Source organism: Dipodomys merriami, unplaced genomic scaffold, assembly GCF_024711535.1.
Source record: "Dipodomys merriami isolate MVZ:Mamm:240054 unplaced genomic scaffold, mDipMer1.0.p SCAF_2217, whole genome shotgun sequence".
Taxonomy (NCBI): domain Eukaryota; kingdom Metazoa; phylum Chordata; class Mammalia; order Rodentia; family Heteromyidae; genus Dipodomys; species Dipodomys merriami.
Genome location: NW_027203624.1, coordinates 45,955 through 53,235, shown reverse-complemented (window position 1 = coordinate 53,235; position 7,281 = coordinate 45,955).

Below are 7,281 nucleotides of genomic sequence, written 5' to 3'. Positions count from 1 at the left end.
AGTTCCATGATGAGATACACATACTCTTCCTTCTCTATTACCTAGTACAACCTGATGATGTGTTTGTGCCATACCTTCTTAAAAATGTCCACCTCATTCTTTGTCCAATGATGAGGACTCTCACTTCCAGAGTGTTTTAAATGCCACATCCTTGTCTGTGAGGAGGGAATGGGCCAGCTTCACTTTTCTATAGGTACCGGTGTCGAAGAGCTCTTTCTTCTGGTATTGTTTAATGATCTCTTCCTTCAAGGAGCTTGAGATCGATTCTTTCTGTACTTCCATCCTTCTGCTACAATGGCAGGTAGCAAGTCTATCTAAATAAATTAAATTAAATAAAGGAAAACCCAGAAAGAGTAAAAAGAAATACCAAAATCCAAATAACAGCCAGTCCCCACTACCGAAAAAATCATTTAATTTTGATTCAGTCCAGCGGGTCATCAACCAAGAGCTCCAAGCTCTGTTAACTGACATAGGTTGGAGCACAGTGGCTTCCTATACATCCTTCATGACCTCACACAATGGAGCAATCACAACCAGGCATAGTGATGTTATAGAAGAAATGGACCAATCAGAGTCTGGGCCAGTGAGGTCAGAGAAATAGCGGACCAATCACAGCCTGCCAACATTGACACTCTAGCTCTTAGGACTCAAAGACTTGCTAAGGAATCCATGTGGCTTGAGGTTGCTCTGGTCATTCTCGTGGCATTTCTGAAACCACTAGGACAGTGGTCAAAACCCTCTGATTTTCTAGAGGACTACTGAATCTTATAAATTGCTTCTCTGGAGACACTAGCTAATAGCCTCCATTCTTGATGGCCACCTTATCCAATGTCTTTTTTCAGCAATAGCACTGCATAAAGGCCTTCGTCCTTCTCAAGAACAGCTGTGTCCTACAACTTCCTCCTGAGGGGACCAGTTCCAGGGTGGCTTTGAGCCACCACCCTCACAATTCACCTTCCTGAGTAGTTAGGATTATAGGACTGAGCCATCGGTAGGTTCTTAGCTCATCTCTACATTTGGAGGAAGTATATTTGGTGGCTGGGAAGGTGGCTCAGTGGTAGAGCGCTTGCCTTGCATGCCTGAGGCCCTGGGTTCGATTCCGCAGTACCACATAAGCAAAAAGAAAAAAATCCGGAAGTGGTGCTGTGGCTCAAGTGGTAGAGCGCTAGCCTTGAGCTGAAGACCTGAGGGGCAGCACCCAGGCCCAGAGTTCAGGCCCCACGATTGGACCCCCCAAAAAAATCCCTCCTGGAAGAAGTATATTTGTTAGAAAGGTGGGTTTTAGATCTGTCCTTTTAACACTTTAAATTTGTTGCCCTTGCTGTCTAATAGTGAATCTAGTTTCTGATGAGAAATTTGTCTTAATATCATTGAAGATTACTTGCGTGTAATGAGTTGTGTCTTTATGCTTTGGGAGGTTTTCTTTTTTTGTTTAATTAGAATGTGTCTTAATGTGGACCTGTGTAATTAAGTTAATTGACTTTTTTGAGCTGATAGATTCCTGCATGGAAGGGTTCATGCTTTCAATCACAATTGGGAAGGTATTGGTTTTTATTCCTTCAAATACTATGTATTTCTATTTTTCCCTCTGTATACATATATATATATTATACCTTATATATTCACATTGTATATGTGAATATACATATATATGCCTACATATTTATATTATATATACATTTATATACATATATAGTTTCACATAGCTTCCACTTTTGTGATTGTTTATGGTAGGAAGTATAGATTGATCCTAGCTACTCCATCAGAGTTAGAGTTTGAAGTTTTCCTCTTTATTTCTTGATAAAAATATGCATTACTCGCCAAGGATATTGAAATAGGTATTAAGCACAGATAGCCTCTCTCTCTCTCTCTCTCTCTCTCTCTCTCTCTCTCTCTCTCTCTCTCTCTCTCTCTCTCTCTCTCTCTCTCTCTCTCTCTCTCTCTCTCTTTCTCTCTCTCTCTCATTTCCTACCTTGGGTAGGTCACTGAGCACAGCGCCATTGCTTGTTGGGTTCTTCTAGTGTACTGTGAAATTTTGCAGTGTCATATTCTGCTTCAAAGGCCACCAGGCAGGCCAGCACTTGGAAGAGGAGCTTCTCAAAGGCAGCCTGCATGGGTGCACCTGCCTGCCTCTGTCTTGATGTCAGAGATCCACAGCTACTTGGGGTGGCCTTAGCAGATGCCCCTTTGCCTGGACTGCTGACTGGTGACTGTGCCAGCACAAGCACAGCCTATTTTATTACACATCAGAGGTCTGCGGTGGAGCCTGGGGGTGTTCCCTTGTTGGGGGCTATGCATGGAGCAAGGGTGGGGGCTGCAGAAGCCTCACTGTGGCCTGACTTCTGGGGCACAACAAATGCCAAGGGTTTCTCTGGCTCTTTATAGAATACATGGGCAGGTTCAGGAGCAGAAGCAGAGCTCAGGGGGCCCCTAAACACAGGGTAGGCTTTAGAGCTGGGCATTACAGATTGATCTTTTTGAAGGGCTGCAGACACCCTGGAAGCTGTTAGGAGGTCTGAGTACATCATGAGATTAGGTGTGGGCCTCTGAGCATCATCCATTGTTTGCAATATGGCTGAGCCCTCCCCCCCGTATTGTCCTGGTGCCCTCTGAGTGTGTGCTGGTTTCAGGCAGCGAGAAAAGTTTAATGTGTCTTTTATTACCTGAGCCTCACTAGGAAGTTTTATTGTTGGCAGGGATGATTCTGTCATTGGGAGGTCTGTGTGTTCTCTGAGTAAGGGAATCTACAGACCTCAGAGCACATCTTGGCTTTCTTTCTGAAAGGCCTAAGTGTTTAAGGCTTCGGATGCTTTATACGTTTCTAGACATGGATGCTTTATACGTTTCTAGACATATCCATGGATTGTTCTTTTTGATCTTTCAAAGACAGCTCTAATTTCGTCCCTTAGTCATGGTCTATTGACCCCTTTGATTCTGGCATAAATGAGGGAACACAGGCAGGGCTGTGTTGCTAAGGAAAGCAGACAAGGCTGCCTTGTTGCTGAGAAAAAGCAGGCAGGCCTGTCTTGTTACATAGTTTCATTTTATTCCCCGATGTTGGTAAATAAAACCTCCAGATTGGACTTCAGGAGCTGCCCATGATCATTTTTCCATTCCTTTTCCCTGCTCTTACCATATTGCCTTTCTATTTAAATTCATTTTTACTTTTAATTTTTGTCAGAAAGAAAGAGGCAATTAAAAATCTATATGTAATGCTAATTTTTATTCTTGAATTACTAAAATACATGAAGAACATATCAATTAAAGCAGCATAAAATGGCAGATGGCATGAGCTTGATCACTGTCCCTCTACTCTGTCTTTCTTGCTCTACCCTGGGGTGACCACTGCGACTAGTTAGTTATGTATCCCTGCATCTAAACCAAATGTGCACAAAGAACAGCCTATTAAAAAGAGACTTGCCCACAGCTATCTAAGTCCCTCAAACTGCTATCTTAGTAGGAGGCCAAATTTCCATTCACACTATGGAGATTCAAACGTCTACACTCAGGTTCACAGACCTGAGCCAAGTCTGTGCTGGAACCAGGACTGAAGGTGGTAACTTATTGTTCACTAAGGGAGAAGTCTGCAATAGCTAGAAATCTGCCCTTTGCCATTCCCACTAAGTCACAGTATCAGGTATGAGGATCAAGGAGTTACACAGGCCTTTTAGAGGTTACTAGATTTTGGGTTTTAACTTTTGTAATTCCTAGTTTCTCTTCAGATCAAATATTGGGCCTGCACAACAGCAGCTCATGAGGAAGTGATGTCCAGAACATGTGTAAGTGTCTCAGACTCTTTGAATTTGTTTTTACTGAATTGTCTTTTTTTCTACAATCCACACCAATGGCCAAATAGGGTGTAGAAAAACAAGGACGCTTCACCAAACCAGATTGTTGGTGTTCAATACCTAACTTGAGTCCACTCCATTTGATGCAATACTGTTCAAAGGAACATTCATTCAGTGAGGAGTAAAACATTGTACATCTGTCAGAGATAGATGTTAACAGATATCCTTGACTTTTAACATTATAGGTGGTATTTGAGCCAGATGCAGGTGGTATATACCTGTAATCCTGGCTACTCAGCATTCTAGTTTGAAGCCACCCTGGTCCAGAATGTCTGTGAGACTTTTATCTCCAATTAACCACCAATAAGCCCTAAGTAGAGTTGTGGTTCAAGTGGTAGAGCAATAGTTTTGGACACAAAAGCTCAGGAACAGCACCCAGGCCTTCAGTTCAAGTGCCAGGGCTAGCAAACACATACCAAAAATGTGGTATTTGCAACAAAAGAATAAATTTTAATTTGATCTCTTTTTAGCCAATTTAATATTCGAGCTCTTGATCTGCAAGCCTCTTGGCCACTCTACTCCTGGAGAATAACAATTATTCAAGTGGAAAAGGATCTACAATGATTCTCCATTAGAGATGCTGAGGTTTGAAAGACTATGCGAAAAAAATACTTCAGTCTCAAAAAGAATATAGCACTCACAGTGGAACCTCTGAAATTGTTAATTGATGGTCAGTATCTAGGCTTGAACTCAGAACCTGGGCTTTGTGCCTCAAGGTTAGCACTCTACTACTTGAGACACATCTCCACCTCTAGTCTTTTTGGGAGTCAATTGGAGTATGAGTCCCGTGGATTTTCCTATCCGAGCTGGCTTTTAATAAAGATCCTTAGATCTCAGCCTCCTGAGGAGCTAGGATTACAGGCTTCAGCCTGTGATGGCTAATTGAAATTTAATGGTACTAACTACCAGAGATGGTAGTTAAGACATTTACATCCACAACAAAAGTCCAAGTGAACTTCAGCTTTGGTTTCTCCAACACACTTAAGAGAAAGATCAGTAGAAATCTATCATTAAACCTTAATAGTAGAATTCAAATACTCTTGGCTTTTTTTTTAATTGTGAGAATAACACACAAAGGAGTTACAACTACATGGGCAAGATCTTGGTTTATTTTGAGTCCTGCTAAATCCTAGATTTACAGGGACAAATCCCAAAATACAAGTGTTAGGAGGTCAGAGACAGGAGAGTTCCCTGAAATTGCATTAAAATTAATATTAACAATAATATCCTTTGTTTAACTACCAATCTAACAAGTACACTTAACATAATTTTTTCCAAGCCTTTTCATTTCCTAACAAATGGAGCAATGTCATTATTTTTGATGGAGGCATAGAATTCCATTGTGTATATATGCCACATTTTCTTGATCCATTCATCTACTAAGAGCTATCAGGGTTCGTTCCATATCTTACTTATGGTAAATAATGCTGCAATAATAAACATAGTCGTGCTGGCAGCTTTAGTGTGGTCTTGTTTGTGATCATTTAGATAAATGCCCAAAAGTGGGATTGCTGGGAAATAGGGGAGCTCTCTGTGGAGTATTTTGAGGAACCTCCATATTGCTTTCCAAAGTGGTTGAACAAGTTTACACTCCCACCAACAATGTAGTAATGTTCACTTTTCTCTGCATCTCCTCAAGCATCTGTTGTTATTAGAGTTCTTGATTATTGCCATTCTAACTGGGGTGAGGTTGTATCTCTATGGTTTGGTTTGCATTTCTTTTATGACTAGAGAGGTTGAGCATTTCTTCATGTGTCTATAGCAATCCTTCTTTCCTCTTCAGAGAAGTTTCTCTGTAAGTCTTTAGCCCACTTATTTACTGGGCAGTTGTTTCTTTGGAGATTTGTTATTGGAGGATTTAATTTTTTTAGCTCCAGGTATATTTTAGATATGAGACCCTTGTCGGTTGTATGGCTAGTGAAGAACTTATCCCAATCTGTGGGCTTTCAATTGATCTTGCTAGCTATGTGCTTGGCCATGCAGAAGCTCTGCAATTTTGTGCAATCCCATTTGTTCAACCTTTCTTTGACTTGTTGTGTTTCTGTGTCTCTATTAAAAAAATTTCACCCTGTGCCAATGTGACCTAGGGTTTCTCCTATTCCATACTGTAATGTTTTCAGATTGTCTGCTTTGACTCTGAGGTCTTTGATCCATTTGGAGTTGATTCTGGTGTAGAATGATATATAAGAATCTAGCTTTCATTGTCTACAAGTAGTTAACCAGTTTTGCCAGCACCATTTACTGAAGAGGCTGTTTTCTTCCATTCTATTTTTTGAGCTCCGTTATCGAAGATTAGTTGGCTATAGGGCTGTGTGTTCATTTCTGGGTTTTCAGTTATGTTCCATTGGTCCTGAGGTCTGTTCTTATGCAGGTACAATGCCGTTTTGATTACTATGGCTTTGTAGTAGAGTTTGAAATTTGGTATTGATATTCCTCCAGCCCGATTCTGTCTGTTGAGGATTGTTTTTGCTATTCGGGGTCTTTTACTGTACCATATGTATTTTTAGATCGCCTCTTCTAATTCCTTGAAGAATGAGGTTGGAATATTGATAGGTATTGCATTGAATTTGGAGATAGCCTTCAGAAGTATGGCCATTTTCCCGATCTTGATCTTTCAAATCCAGGAGCATGTGAGTTTTTGCCACTTTCTAAGTTCTGTTTTGATTTCCTTTTTCATGTATTCAAAGTTTTCTTCATGGATGTCCTTCACTTCTTTGGTTAAGTTAATTCCTAGGTATTTTATTTTTGTGGGGCTATTAAGAATGGACTTACTTTCCTAATTTCAGCCTCACTTTTTTCATTGTTGGCATACAGAAAAGCCATTGATTGTAGAGGGTTAATTTTATACCCTGCTACTTTGCCAAAGTTTTGAATCAGCTTGAGTAATTTGGGAGTGGGGTCTGTGGGATTCTTTAAACACAAGATCATGTCATTTGCAAAAAGGGAGAGTTTTACTTCTTCTTTCCCTATTTGGATCCCCTTTACGTTTGCATCTAGTCTGATTTGTAGTTAGGCATTCTAATATCAGATTGAAGCAAAGTGGAGAGAGTGTATGTCCTTGACTCATTCCTGAGTTAAGAGGAAATAGCTTTAGTTTTTCACCATTAACTGTAATGCTGACTGTAAGTTTGTCATATATAACCTTTATTGTATTGAGGAATGTTCCATGGATTCCTAATTTTTCTGGAACCTTCATAATAAAGGGGTGTTGGATCTTGTCAAATGCTTTTTCTGCATCTATTGATATAACCATGTGGTTCTTATCTCTGCTCCTTTTGATGTGATGAATTATACTAATTGATTTGCGTATATTGAACCAGGTTTGCATCCCTGAAATGAATCCTGTTTGATCTTGGTGTATGATTTTTTTGATGAATTGTTGAAGTCGATTGGCCAAAATTTTGTTGAGAAGTTTTTCCTGAATGTTCATCCA